This window comes from Entelurus aequoreus, linkage group LG07 (assembly GCF_033978785.1).
Source record: "Entelurus aequoreus isolate RoL-2023_Sb linkage group LG07, RoL_Eaeq_v1.1, whole genome shotgun sequence".
Lineage (NCBI taxonomy): Eukaryota > Metazoa > Chordata > Actinopteri > Syngnathiformes > Syngnathidae > Entelurus > Entelurus aequoreus.
In genome coordinates, this window is record NC_084737.1 from 68831952 (window position 1) to 68845756 (window position 13805).

Here is a 13805-nt window from a genome sequence, read left to right on the forward strand (position 1 = left end):
AAACAGTACAAAAGGTAACATTGTAAAAAAATAAAACTAAAATTAAAAAGAGACAATAAATTAGTAATGAAACATACGTAATAAGAAATAAGTGCAGGTGAGAAAAGAAACCCAAAAAGGCTTTTGCAAGGTTCTCACCTAAAGCAGTAAATTAGCAAACAATATTAAACATAGTAAATAGAAAAAATAAGATAACAAGTAGTCTACCTTGTGTGGAATGAGTGTAGGTGTGTGTGTGACTGTGTGTGTGTATGCATGTGTGTGTCTCACCGTTTCATAAGCCGCACCGTTTCATAAGCCGCAGAGTTCAAAGTAATGGAAAAAAAGCAGAGTCATAGACATGAAGTCCAGAAAATACGATAAATTGGTAACTTTAAAAAAGGCCTTTCTATGCAGGTGTCAATCAAGTCTCAAACAAAATGGCACATCAATGTTCTGAACCTAAAAACGGGCCATCAAAACACAAATCAACATTTCTAATTCCAGTTAATCACTAGTAAATGCTCACAATTTAGTCGTGTGTGTGTGTGAGCCATATTCACCTCCAAAAACTCTACGGCTCATGTCGAGAAGATGTAGAATCCGTCTATACTATCTGGTGGTATAAAAATAGCAATTGTTGGCGTAATCACACCAGACGTGGCATACAGGCGCTGAATAGCACTCCATGATGGCTCATGGCAAGATAAAGGTCACATAAAGACATAATCCCTGTATTGTCAGGGATTAAGCCCTCATCCCTTTTAAAATTGCTCTCACCGTGAGATGCTAAAACCCACAAAACAACAACAACAAAAGCACCAGTCGAATCTCCTGTGAGAGTCACAAGAGACCAAAAAGGACATGAGGACATGCATGTGACCTTTTGAAAACAACACAGGTCAGGATGTTGACACGGATTACTTTGTGGCATGGCTTCACAGAACTCATAAATCCCAGTTTCAAGTGGACCTCTTTTTCAGTCCATTTGATCAGTGTTCATATTTAGGCTAAGTGCCTTCGGAAACTGCCCGGTAATCGATAACATGATCGCTGGGATTTGGGACCTGCGCCAGGGGGGGGCAGGAAGCACTCAGCAGCTTCAGCCTCACACAAAGTGTGTCGAATACAAGTCTACAAGCGGAGTGTCCGGTGAAGAAGAAGAAGATGGCGAGTCGTTCATGAGCGTCTCATCAATAATGCAGGTGGGCCGGGTTCACAGCAAGGGTAAGTGTGACAGGTGTGTGCAGAGGAAGACTCTGGCACGTGCAACATGGGGAAAGAACGCTGCTAAAGCAAACACTAGGCCCCATTCAGCAGTACATTTCTAACTTTTCCTCTTATCTTTCTTCCTAAGTGATTTCCTAAGAGGAGTCCATTCAAATTCATGACGTGTTCTTAAACGGGCAAATTGTTCCCACCTGCTGTTCTTAAGTTGCTGAATGCCAAATTGTTAGCGCGTGCGTGTCTATCATGATTTGCATATAAATACGCCCTTATTTCCCTAATATGCATATGTAAATACCCTTAATTCCGTAATTTTCATAGGTAAACACCCTTAATTCCTTCATATAAGGGCACAATTGCGGTGGAAAAGCTGAACATCAAACACACGGAGAAAACACAAACAGATTACAGAAGATAAATTCGTGTTATCCCGGGTGGGAAATACATAATGTCAAAACGTAAGTTTAAGAAATAATAATAATAAATATTCGTCACTTTGGGAAAATAGGTCTACATCACCTGGGCAAATTAAGGCCCTGGGGCCACATGCGGCCCGTTAAGCTTTTCAATCTGGCCCGCCAGACATTCCCAAATACTTTTTTTAGATCTTTAAGATGGAAAGTGTAGCTGCCATTATGATGTGCAGTCATGTTTTCTAATGACCATAAGTCTTGAACTATACAAAGTATTTTAATGGTTGGAATCTGCGCTTTTGGATGATATACCAGTTACTATGGTCATCTAATTAGTTACTATGGTCATCTAATTAGTTACTATGGTAATCTACGTCACAGCAGCTCAGACGAGGCACCAAGCAGTGTGGGCGGGAAGCGTTTCCACAGACGCGGAAGGAGATTTTAACAACAAAGTTCTAAAGCTTAGTGATGTATCAGATATATCAGATTTTAAGTGTGTTTATTTTGTACCCTTTGCGTTCATATTTCACCGTTTGTTGCATTTTTGTTGTGTTTCCTTTGATTGTAAAATATGTTGATCGAAAGGGGGTGTGACGTTCATATTTTGTCAATATTCAGTGTTTTATCCTTCATATAAAAATTCTAAATTCCACTACGTTTTTTAAGGCGGTCTGTCATAACGTATTTAGCATTCAATCAGACATTATTGTGAGGTTTTGTATTAGTGTTCATAAAAATAGATATACCGGCCCCCAGACACATTTTTTTCTCTAAATGTGGCCCCTGAGTCAAAATAATTGCCCAGGCCTGGTCTACATGGTCGTGAAACATGTGCTCCCTCCCCAGGGCACGATCTGCGGCATCTTGCAGTAGCAGCAAAAGCATTGCCATTGTGTGCGCATATGTGTGTGTGTGTGTGAGTGTGTGTGTGCGTGTGTGTGTGTGCTCTGTCTGGAGCACTCCTAGATTTTGTTCTTACCTACGAACAAATCCCAGCTAAGAAAACATTGGTGAATACGAAAACTTCGTAAGTGGGCCTAAGAACAAAATTAGTTCTTAAGAATGGTTGCTGAATGGAGCCCACTGGCTGGAGTTGAAGCAATGCCACCACTTCCAGGTTGTCGTTTTTTGTTTTTTTTTAACGCACAAACAATCCAGTGAGAGGAAGGCGTGCACACAAAAGGCCTGAAGGACACACTTTCGCCAGTAAAAGGGGTTAAGGGTGGGTAGAGGAAACAAGAGAGTGGAGCACTTAATGTTATTTAATGTTGCTCTTTACTGCAGACGCTATGTTGGAGATAAAGAAAAAGAGGTCAGGCTATCAGACTTGTGGCCTTGACACAAGCAAATGGGAATCGCCGTGTTTTATTCTGCGCATTCTCTCGATGGCTTTTGCTTGGCCTCGGCTTTTTAAGAGGACCAAAGGGGGGGAGGCGGACAACTGAAGGAGAAAAGCTTGCGATTTTAAAGAAAGTGTTTGTCTCACATTCAAAGCCTTTTTATATTAATCCTAGCTTAAAGGTTTTTATTGATTTTTTTTTTAAGCAAAATAACATCTTGTGCAAAAGGCCAAGAGAAAATGAGTCCGGCCAACCACATCTTTGTGCTCGCCTGTCAGTCGACGCATTGTATTTTACACTGCACACCGCACTTGTTCATTTGATTCAGTTTTGATTTCGTTTGTTGTATTTTGTGTTATGTGCGAGGACAGTTGCTCGAGGCGTGACCCCGGGATGCTGAGACGGCAGGCGGCATGCAGGTAAAAGTCCCTTCATCAGGGAAACTCAGGGGGCACCGTGGGCGAGCAAAAGGCGAGGCAAAATATATGTATGAAAAAAAAGGCAACACAGACAGTCTGTACATGCAGCTCTTACCGTCGTTCTGACGACGCTGGGCATGAGAAGCCTCCTGATTGACAACCAAGGAGATGTGCACTGCCGCTCCTCTCCAAACACGGATCACGCGCTGTGCGTAGGGCCCCGTGATCCATGGCATTCCCTGTTTTGTGTAAAGAAGCGCATATAAAATGTGAAGTTTTGCCGCAAAACTATACCTAGTCGCATCCTGCTCAGTCACTGTTTAGTATATGTTGACATAATTCCCTATGAAGTGACACTGGCTCCTGTGGTGCATATCTTCAGTGTCTCAATACAGGGTGGTACTGGGATCGAGTCTTAGTCAAAGTAGACTTAGTGAATTCATGGTTTTAATGAGATTACAATTAATATTTTCTACTAAAAAAACATTATTAAACATGCATTTTCCATTGGATTTGTTTTAGTACAAAACATGCATCATATGTATTTCAAGTTTGATTTTTTTTTTTTTTTTTAGAGTTTACAAATCGTTACCTATTCATAAAAAAGTGTGTGTTTTTTTTAATGGGTTAGAAACTACAAACACATTAAATTCTGCTTGTGGCCCCGATTTATGTCTGATTGTCAATCAAGAGCAGGTGGACAGGAAATAGCATTAGTAGTACCAAACACAAGAAACATAACATAAAGTCCAGAACCGTCATGTCGGATCGTGACTTTTGTATTGTTTTTTTCTGCATGCAAAATTGTAATTATTTCCTATAAATGTGTTTTGTGTAAATATTTGTGGGTGCCTGGAATGCAAAAATTGGATTTACATTATTTCGTATGGGAAAAATTGATTTGTCGATCTGGTCTTGATCTGACCTTTTGGAATGGATTACTAATAAAAACCCAGTTACTACTTGTCACACCGTGGCCACTTGCCCTTCCTCCTGTGTCACTGGTCTGATGTCTCTCCTGATTGCCTGATTGTGTCCACCTGTGTCACCCTCCCTCATGTGTATATAGTCCTCGTCTTCCCCTGTCTTGTTGCCAGAGTATATCGTCTCGCTACGTACCTCCAGCCTTGTCCACAGCCTTGTTCACAGCCATCAACCAAGTTTGTTAAGTATTGTCTCGCTTTGTTTATTGATTCCTTTGTTCCCTCTGAGAGAGTGATTTTCTTTTGCTAAAGTTTTTGGTCAAGTCTTTTGTATCAATTTTCATAGTGCCTTGTCTTCCTTTTTTTTTCCTCCTTCTGGAGCGCTTTTAGTTTTCAGGCCTCGCAAATACTTTATACATACTTTCTGTTTATAGCGTCTCAACCTTTTAGCATGAGATAATTTCCTTTTTGTAGATCATTATAGATTGTTGGTTTTTTTTTGTGTATTCGACTCATATAACTTTTTGGCTATTGCCGGTTCCTCCTTATGGAGTGATTTTCTGTTTATTGCCTTATGTCCTATGCTAATACCCTATAGGTGCTTGAATATATCTTAGATAGATTTTGTAGCCACTTTCTTTAATCACTCTGTCCTAGAGATAGCAAGGAATTGTTTAAATAAAGGTCTGAGTCAATTGTCACTCCTCTGCATCTGAGTCCTCATTTACGCCAAGTCATAACAGTATACTCTGGCCAGTATGGACTCAGCAGAGGCAAAACAACTGACGGAAATCCTGCACACCCAGGAATCACGGCTCGCCCGACAGGAGGCGTTTCAGACGGCGATGGCAGCAAACATGGGTCACCTTTCCTCCCAGCTACAAGGACTACTTGAGCAGCTTGCTCGACCGATTCCGGCGACCCATCCCCCCACGCCACCCGCTGCCCCCACTGTGTCTTCACCTCCTTCCGGAGCCGGCTGCGAGCTGGCCCCTCCGGCGCCATATGCTGGCGCTCCTGGTTTGTGCAAAACCTTTTTGATAGACTGTGCTATTCATTTTGAACTGATGCCCCATGCATTCCCCACTGAACGTTCCAAGATTGCTTTCATGATTTCTCATCTTACGGATAGAGCTAAGGCGTGGGCTTCTGCCGAATGGGGGCGGAACTCTTCACTCTGCCACTCCTTCACAGACTTTCAAGCTGCGCTAACCAGGACTTTTGACCCGGTGACCTCTAACAGAGAAAAGGCACAAGAACTAAGCAGTTTAAAGCAGGGCACCGGGCCCGTGTGTGACTACGCCATTGGCTTCCGCACGCTGGCAGCAGAAAGCGGGTGGGACGACACGGCTCTTTACGACGTCTTTTTGAAAGGGCTCAGTGCGTACATACAGGACCTCCTCGTTCCTCTGGACCTACCCGACAATCTAGATGCCCTCATCGAGCTTGCCATCAGGACGGACAATCGACGGGCCCAGCTCAAACGACAGCGAGATGGAGGATCGGAAGCTGCAGAAAGAACCACCCATCCTTTAGCACCTAACCGGTCGACGACTCGGCGCTCACCCCTGGAGCTACATCCTCACTTACGCACCAACCAGGAGGGGGAGCCCATGCAGCTGGGGAGAGCCCGACTGACGCCAGAGGAGCGACGCAAGCGGCTGATGGAGGGGAGATGTTTTTACTGTGGAGAGGGCGGCCATCTTGTCGTTTCATGTCCAACCAAGAGATCCCAGGCGGTGAGTCACATTCCGGCTGTTCCTCAGAGGCCACGCACTCATACCAAGATCACGTTAACAAATCACACAGTCACATCGCTTGAGGCGTTAATAGACTCTGGGGCAGATGAGAGTCTGATGGACTGGGGTTTAGCTAGGAGACTAGGACTCAAGTCAGAACCACTAGTTAAACCCATTAAGGCCAGGTCTCTGAATGGTAAGGAGCTTTTCACCATCACACACATCTGTGAACCTGTCCAAATGAACATTGACGGCCATCAGGAACAAATTTGTCCATATTTGATTAATTCTCCTTCTCATCCGTTGATCTTGGGGTATCCATGGCTGTACCAGCATAACCCTCGTGTGGACTGGAAGACAGGGAAGATCAGTGAATGGGGAAGGGAATGTACCCAGAACTGTAATTTTTCTACTATCCAGAAAGAAAGTGTCAAAGAAATTAATCTTTTTTCTGCTAAACCTGTCACAGACTCAGAATTTCCGGACCTGAATTCTGTCCCCCCCTGTTATCACCATCTACGACAAGTCTTCAGCAAGACAAAGGCCCTGTCACTGCCACCCCACCGTTCCTACGACTGTGCCATTGATCTACTCCCCGGGGCCACAATTCCCAAAGGGCGTCTGTACTCCGTCTCGGGTCCAGAAAAAGCTGCTATGAACGATTACATCTCGGCATCACTGGAATCCGGCCTGATTCGCCCGTCATCATCGCCAGCAGGAGCAGGGTTCTTCTTTGTGAAGAAGAAAGACGGGTCGTTAAGGCCCTGCATCGATTACAGCCCCCTGAATGACATTACCATCAAGAACCGTTACCCTCTTCCCCTCATGTCTTCTGTCTTCGACCAACTCCAACAGGCTAAAATATTCACCAAGCTGGACCTACGCAACGCTTACCATCTGGTCCGAATAAGAGAGGGAGACGAGTGGAAGACCGGATTCAACACACCCAATGGTCACTATGAATACAGGGTCATGCCTTTTGGTCTCACCAATGCCCCGGCCGTGTTCCAAGCCATGATCAACGAAGTACTAAGAGACTTTCTGGACCATTTTGTCTATGTTTATCTTGATGATATATTGATTTATTCACCTGACAGTGACACTCACCAAGACCATGTAAATCAGGTTTTAAAGAGACTCCTAGACAATGATCTATATGTTAAAGCTGAAAAGAGTGTTTTTCATGCCGACACTGTTTCCTTCCTGGGCTTCATTGTAGCCCCTGGAAGAGTGCAGATGGATCCGGCTAAAGTTAGCGCTGTGGCCGATTGGCCGACACCTGACAGCCGCAAGAAAGTTCAGCAATTCTTGGGATTTGCTAACTTTTACAGGCGGTTTGTCAGAAACTTCAGCGCAATAGCTGCTCCTCTCCATGCTCTTACCTCCACCCAGGTGCGGTTCCACTGGTCTCCAGAGGCAGAGAGGGCATTCCAGATGCTCAAGCACCGCTTCACCTCAGCGCCCATCCTCACCATTCCGGACCCACAGCGCCAGTTCGTCGTGGAGGTGGACGCTTCTAATGAAGGAGTTGGAGCAGTGCTGTCTCAACGCTCTCAGCAGGACGGGAAGATGCATCCCTGTGCCTTTCTGTCGCGGCGGCTGTCCAAAGCTGAAAGAAACTATGATGTCGGCAATCGGGAGTTGCTGGCGGTGAAGCTCGCCTTGGAGGAATGGAGGCATTGGCTCGAGGGGGCCGAACACCCATTCATTGTCTGGACAGATCACAAGAACTTAGAATACATAAAGAAGGCTAAGAGACTCAATTCTCGCCAGGCCAGGTGGGCGCTTTTTTTTAATCGCTTTTCTTTCTCGCTCTCCTGCAGGCCGGGGTCCCGCAACGTCAAGCCAGACGCCTTGTCACGATTATTCGACCCCGAGCCTGAGGCCAAGCAACCTGAGACCATCCTTCCACTGAACTGTGTGGTAGGAGCGGTAACTTGGCCAATAGAAACTGAGGTAAAGCAAGCTAACGGTGTGGCCCCGCCACCTAGGGGTTGTCCTGTTAATCGATTGTTTGTCCCCACTGAGCTGCGTCCCCGGGTGGTTCATTGGGCTCACACCTCGCTGCTTTCGTGTCATCCGGGAGTTAAAAGAACCATGTTTGTGATCTCCCGGCGGTTCTGGTGGCCAGCCATGGAGACAGAGGTCCGAGAGTATGTAGAGGCCTGTTCGGTCTGTGCCAGGAACAAGACGTCTTCCAGGTCTCGCATGGGACTTCTTCAGCCGCTCCCCATCCCCTCCAGACCGTGGTCAGACATCTCGATGGACTTCGTTACAGGCCTCCCGGTCTCACAAGGTAACACCACCGTCCTCACTGTAGTCGACAGATTCTCCAAAATGGTCAGATTCGTCGCTATGCCTAAATTACCATCCGCCAAGGAGACGGCAGAGACTATGATGACTAATGTATTCCGAGTTCATGGATTTCCCAAAGACATTGTTACAGACCGGGGACCTCAGTTTGCATCACGGTTCTGGAGGGAGTTCTGCCGACTCATTGGAGCCAAGGCCAGCCTGACATCAGGATATCATCCGGAAGCCAACGGCCAGACCGAACGACTTAATCAGCAGCTGGAAACCGGCCTCCGGTGCTTGGTCTGCCAGAACCCCTCCACATGGAGCAAACACCTGGTCTGGGTAGAGTATGCGCACAATTCGCTGCCTACATCAGCCACCGGCCTCTCTCCCTTTCATTGTGCCTTAGGGTACCAGCCCCCTCTCTTCCCAGAGAATGAGTCAGAAGTGTCTGTTCCCTCCGCCCATGCCATGGTCCGACGTTGTCGCCGCATTTGGGCAGCCGCCCGTCAAGTATTGTCTAGACAACAAGATCGGATGAAGAGAGCGGCAGACCGCAAGAGACGACCTGCGCCTGCATACGAACCCGGTCAGAGAGTCTGGCTTTCAGCCAAGAACTTACACCTCAAGGTCACATCTAGGAAACTGGCACCACGCTTTGTAGGTCCATTCCCAATTACCAAGCTCGTCGGACCTGCAGCGGTTCGGCTTCGTCTGCCTCGATCCCTCCGCGTCCATCCCACCTTCCACGTCAGTCAGGTCAAACCAGCCAAAGAAAGCACCATGGTCCCAGCCACCACGTCCCCTCCACCACCCGAAGTAATTGAAGGTGGACCAGTATACAAGGTTAAACGCTTGTTGGCAGTGCGCAACCGGGGTCGGGGCAGACAATTCCTGGTGGATTGGGAAGGATACGGACCTGAAGAGAGACAGTGGGTTCCTTCCCGCCACATTGTCGACCCCACTCTCATCAGGGACTTCTACAGAGATCACCCCGAACAGTCTGGGCCGTCCGGAGTCGGCCATAGAGGGGGGGGTACTGTCACACCGTGGCCACTTGCCCTTCCTCCTGTGTCACTGGTCTGATGTCTCTCCTGATTGCCTGATTGTGTCCACCTGTGTCACCCTCCCTCATGTGTATATAGTCCTCGTCTTCCCCTGTCTTGTTGCCAGAGTATATCGTCTCGCTACGTACCTCCAGCCTTGTCCACAGCCTTGTTCACAGCCATCAACCAAGTTTGTTAAGTATCGTCTCGCTTTGTTTATTGATTCCTTTGTTCCCTCTGAGAGAGTGATTTTCTTTTGCTAAAGTTTTTGGTCAAGTCTTTTGTATCAATTTTCATAGTGCCTTGTCTTCCTTTTTTTTTCCTCCTTCTGGAGCGCTTTTAGTTTTCAGGCCTCGCAAATACTTTATACATACTTTCTGTTTATAGCGTCTCAACCTTTTAGCATGAGATAATTTCCTTTTTGTAGATCATTATAGATTGTTGGTTTTTTTTTGTGTATTCGACTCATATAACTTTTTGGCTATTGCCGGTTCCTCCTTATGGAGTGATTTTCTGTTTATTGCCTTATGTCCTATGCTAATACCCTATAGGTGCTTGAATATATCTTAGATAGATTTTGTAGCCACTTTCTTTAATCACTCTGTCCTAGAGATAGCAAGGAATTATTTAAATAAAGGTCTGAGTCAATTGTCACTCCTCTGCATCTGAGTCCTCATTTACGCCAAGTCATAACACTACTATACATTAGGGTTCTCCAAATACCAATATTTTGGTACCAGTACAGGTCCCAAAATGTATTTTGATACCTTTCGATACTTTCAATACTTTCCTAAATAAAGGGCATCACAGAAAATGGCATTATTAGTTTTATTTTAACAAAATAATCTTAGGGTACATTAAACATATGTTTTTCATTGCAATTTTGTCCTTAAATAAAATAGTGAACATAAAAGACAACTAGTCTTTTATTACTAAATAAGCAAACAAAGGCTCCTAATTTAACTGCTGACATATGCAGTAAGATATTGTGTCATTTCCCTTTCTATTATTTTGTCAAAATTATGAGGGACAAGCAGTAGAAAATGGATTATTAAAGGCCTACTGAAACCCACTACTACCGACCACGCAGTCTGATAGTTTATATATCAATGATGAAATCTTAACATTGCAACACATGCCAATACGGCCGGGTTAACTTATAAAGTGCAATTTTAAGTTTCCCGCTAAACTTCCGGTTGAAAACATCTATGTATGATGACGTATGCGAGTGACGTCACTAGTTAAACGGAAGTATTCGGACACCATTGAATCCAATACAAAAAAGCTCTGTTTTCATCTCAAAATTCCACAGTATTCTGGACATCTGTGTTGGTGAATCTTTCGCAATTTGTTTAATGAACAATGAAGACTGCAAAGAAGAAAGTTGTAGGTGGGATCGGTGTATTAGCGGCTGGCTGTAGCAACACAACCAGGAGGACTTTGACTTGGATAGCAGACGCGCTAGCCGACGCTAGCCGCCGACCGCACGGATGATCGGGTGAAGTCCTTCGTCCTTTCGTCGATCGCTGGAACGCAGGTGAGCACAGGTGTTGATGAGCAGATGAGGGCTGGCGTAGTTGGAGCGCTAATGTTTTTATCATAGCTCTGTGAGGTCCCGTTGCTAAGTTAGCTTCAATGGCGTCGTTAGCAACAGCATTGTTAAGCTTCGCCAAGTTGGAAAGCATTAACCGTGTATTTACAGGTTTATGGTTTAATAGTATTGTTGATTTTTTGTCTATCCTTCCAGTCAGGGGTTTATTTATTTTGTTTCTATCTGCATTCAAGCCCGATGCTATCACGTTAGCTCTGTTGCTAAAGTGTTTCACCGATGTATTGTCGTGGAGATAAAAGTCACTGTGAATGTCCATTTTGCGTTCTCGACTCTCATTTTCACTTTAGTCCTTCACTCTCACGTTCCTCATCCACAAATCTTTCATCCTGGCTCAAATTAATGGGGTAATCGCCGCTTTCTCGGTCCGAATCGCTCTCGCTGCATTGTAAATAATGGGGAAACGTGAGGAGCCCTTCAGCCTGTGACGTCACGCTACTTCCGGTACAGGCAAGGCTTTTTTTTATCAGCGACCAAAAGTTGCGAACTTTATCGTCGATGTTCTCTACTAAATCCTTTCAGCAAAAATATGGCAATATCGCGAAATGATCAAGTATGACACATAGCATGGATCTGCTATCCCCGTTTAAATAAAAAAAAGTTCATTTCAGTAGGCCTTTAATCTACTTGTTTATTTATTGTTAATATCTGGTTATTTTCCATTTTAACAAGTTCTATCTACATTTCTGTTAAAATGCAATAATCACTTATTCTTCTGTTGTTTGGATACTTTACGTTAGTTTTGGATGATACCACAAATGTAGGTATCGATCTGATACCAAGTAGTTACAGGATTATACATCGGTCATGTTTAAAGCCCTCATGCGTCCAGGGACATATTTCCTGAGTTTATAAACATAATATATATATATATATATATTTTTAAAACAATTATGTGAATCAGTGTAATATCGACGAGATACATTACAGTGGATTTCAGTAGTAGATCACCCATTTGTTTACATTGAGGAGAGCCAGCTTGTTGTTAGCGGTGAGCTATCGTATCCTCCTACAGTTTGTAGTGAAGCATGTTTAGCTATTCCTCGTCCTGCAGGGATGATAATTGTAAAAAACATACTTTATTTGTCGCCATGTAGGCCAGGATTAGTGATTCAGAAGTAGCTAAAACACTGCAGACTGCAGATGGACGTTAGCCGCTAGCTAGCCATGTTTTAAAGCACCTCTTGCTGAGTGGCGTTTCAGTGTTATAACTTCATCTTTATTTGTTAGTTTTTAAGCCAAAATGCGTCCTTCCTCCCATTTCTGTCTACAAACCTTGTCTGCTTGTAAAAATTCAGTGCGTGTCCATCGCCGAACATGCTCCTCTGCTCATAAAACCAGCAATGTCACGACGTGACGACGGCACTCCGTCATGCCCCCCCAAAAAATAAGTGAATCAGTACATTTCATAAGGAGAATAGCGTTACGATACAGGGGGAATAAGAAGACGGCATAAAATGCAGGATGTCGTTTTAGCTTTATTTATTTATATACAATATATTATGAAGTGTGAAAACTAACCCAAAGTGTGTGTGTGTGCGACTATGTGAAGTTAGTATCTGTAGAGCAGGGGTCACCAACCTTTTTGAAACCAAGAGCTACTTCTTGGGTACTGATTAATGCGAAGGGCTACCAGTTTGATACACACTTAAATAAATTGCCAGAAATAGCCAATTTGCTCAATTTACCTTTAACTCTATGTTATTATTAATAATTAATGATATTTACACTTAATTGAACGGTTTAAAAGACGAGAAAACACGAAAAAAAATGACAATTAAATTTTGAAACATAGTTTATCTTCAATTTCGAATCTTTACAATTCTAAATTCAACCAAAAAAAAGAAGACAAAAACTTAAAAAAATAATTTATGGAACATCATTAGTAATTTTTCCTGATTAAGATTAATTTTAGAATTTTGATGACATGTTTTAAATAGGTTAAAATCCAATCTACACTTTGTTAGAATATATAACAAATTGGACCAAGCTATATTTCTAACAAAGACAAATCATTATTTCTTCTAGATTTTCCAGAACAAAAATTTTAAAAGAAATTCAAAAGACTTTGAAATAAGATTTAAATTTGATTCTACAGATTTTCTAGATTTGCCAGAATAATTTTTTTGAATTTTAATCATAATAAGTTTGAAGAAATATTTCACAAATATTCTTCGTCGAAAAAACAGAAGCTAAAATGAAGAATTAAATTAAAATTTATTTATTATTCTTTACAATAAAAAAAATACATTTACTTGAACATTGATTTAAATTGTCAGGAAAGAAGAGGAAGGAATTTAAAAGGTAAAAAGGTATATGTGTTTAAAAATCCTAAAATCATTTTTAAGGTTGTATTTTTTCTCTAAATTTGTCTTTCTGGAAGTTATAAGAAGCAAAGTAAAAAAAAATATGAATTTATTTAAACAAGTGAAGACCAAGTCTTTAAAATATTTTCTTGGATTTTCAAATTCTATTTGAGTTTTGTCTCTCTTAGAATTAAAAATGTCGGGCAAAGCGAGACCAGCTTGCTAGTAAATAAATACAATTTAAAAAATAGAGGCAGCTCACTGGTAAGTGTTGCTATTTGAGCTATTTTTAGAACAGGCCGGCGGGCTACTCATCTGGTCCTTACGGGCTACCTGGTGCCCGCGGGCACCGCGTTGGTGACCCCTGCTGTAGAGTGTTACCGGAAGTGCTGTCACTTTGTTGTGTCCGTCGCGTCTTTTGTGGCTTAAAGTTGTGTTGCGATTTGTTTATATTATTGTAATGCAGCCTTTGGATTCATAGAGACCTTTCACGGCCATTATAGCTA

General features: G+C 43.3%; 1 long non-coding RNA gene across 1 annotated transcript; it reads right to left on the reverse strand.

Annotated features, from left to right (window-relative positions):
• Positions 1 to 320: 320 nt before the first annotated feature.
• On the reverse strand, positions 321 to 12343 carry LOC133654205 (uncharacterized). The gene is made up of 4 exons (XR_009826851.1): positions 12269 to 12343; positions 3497 to 3620; positions 543 to 595; positions 321 to 441 (listed from the first exon to the last, which is right to left on the reverse strand). It is a non-coding gene; the product is annotated as an uncharacterized LOC133654205 (long non-coding RNA).
• Positions 12344 to 13805: the final 1462 nt, after the last annotated feature.